Raw genomic sequence first — 1809 nt, 5'->3', positions numbered from 1 at the left:
GTGTGTGTGTGTGTGTGTGTGTGTGTGGGTGGGTGTTTAAAGCTCGCTAGATTAGTACTAAAAGCTTCAGGGCTCACATGATGTATTGTCTTGGGACTCACATATTTTCATCACTATGTACCTCCTGCTGCCACATACTCCGAATTGTCGAAAGATCAGACGAAAAGAAAGAGACAAAATTAGACTGAAAAATCTCGTGGAAAGCTGGGAGCCTCGCAGGGTTAATTAGGTTTCCGGTGTTTCGGTGAGAATGAGCCGGCTTTCGTGTCAAAATGTACAGCACCTAATTGAGGACAGTCCCTACTCAGCTGTCGACAGACCATCTTAGCGTAAGGTTGCAAGGACCACCGAACTCGTCTGTTTTCTAGTCTTGTAGTAAGGCTCTAGCACTCGCAGCCGTAAAGTCTTAGGTTCGAATCCCGTCACAGGCTCAACACTGAGTTCTTGATAAAAGCATTTTATGTGAATGTACCACACTTCACACGAGTGGGAATGGGTTCGTAGGATTCCTGGCTATAGACAGCGAAATATTTTCTCAGTTTGCTTGCGTTTGAGCCCGAGTAATCCGCAGCTTGCACTGTATGCTTCCCTGGAAGCCAAGAATGCTTCTGAGTGCTCCAGGATCTGCTGGGGTTATAATAGTTGAAAAGCTCATGGAGCATGCTGTAGGGTGTGGGTATGCTCTATATAAATGCAATTATAACACAGATTAGTAGTAGTAGTAGTAGTAGTAGTAGTAGTAGTAGTAGTAGTAGTAGTAGTAGTTTTATTATTTTCATTGTTATTATTATTGTATCCTTGATCTGTCTTGCTTCCGCTCTTTACTCTCTTTTAAAAACTTGGCTGCGTTGTTGCGCAATATTGGCACGCAAATAAATGTCAAAATAACAGTTTCCTTATAGTCGAGTGCGCACACAACATTTCCCTCATTGCACTTCAACTGGTTCCAAAAAGATTCAAAAGGTGCACGCCATGGAAATTAATTCGGAGTACAGTCTTACATATTATTATTTTAACATAAGTCTTCTCCTAGGACTTACTTTAATGTTTATTGTATCTGCCCTATTGTCCTTACGTGTATATAATTAATATAATACAGCTGAGAAAGTTCTTCTATATGCAGGCAAACCGGTTTTTTTGCTACTGTGAAATATTTCATCTTGTGTGAATGAAGTATTACGCCCAGTGATCATGTGGTCCATGTAAAACAGCCAGAGCTTGTACTAGTATTGGATAGAGCGCTATATAATTATTATTATTATTGTTACTATTGTTATTGTTATTGTTATCATCATTATAAGTATTATTATTATTATTATTATTATTATTATCATCATCATTATTACTGATATCAGTATTGTTATTATTAGTATTATCATTATTATTGATAGTGTTATTGGTATTATTATTATTATTATTATTATTATTATTATTATTATTATTATTATTATTATTATTATTATTATTATTATTATTATTATTATTTTACACAGATGTAGAAGAATGGGACGACCGGCATGTTTGGTGTAACTTTTAGGGGCTTCACCGTCGCACACACGGGAACCAAGTCCAATTCTTTAGTGGGGTGAATTTTTATCGAGTAACTATAGGTCTTTCTCCTGGGACATATTCTTCTCATCCCAAGTTGGCCCTGACACTGATAGTCAGGGTTGAAGCCAACCTCCTAAATGATCTAAATTGTGTCATTGGGAGAGTACAAACACCTTCCATTAGAAATAAATAAAACAAGATTGAAACGCCTTACTAAACTCAGCATATGTTTCGAAAGTGCTCTTATCCTAACCCCCC

Source organism: Aplysia californica, unplaced genomic scaffold (genome assembly GCF_000002075.1).
Source record: "Aplysia californica isolate F4 #8 unplaced genomic scaffold, AplCal3.0 scaffold00322, whole genome shotgun sequence".
NCBI lineage: Eukaryota > Metazoa > Mollusca > Gastropoda > Aplysiida > Aplysiidae > Aplysia > Aplysia californica.
This window is presented reverse-complemented; position numbering follows the sequence as displayed.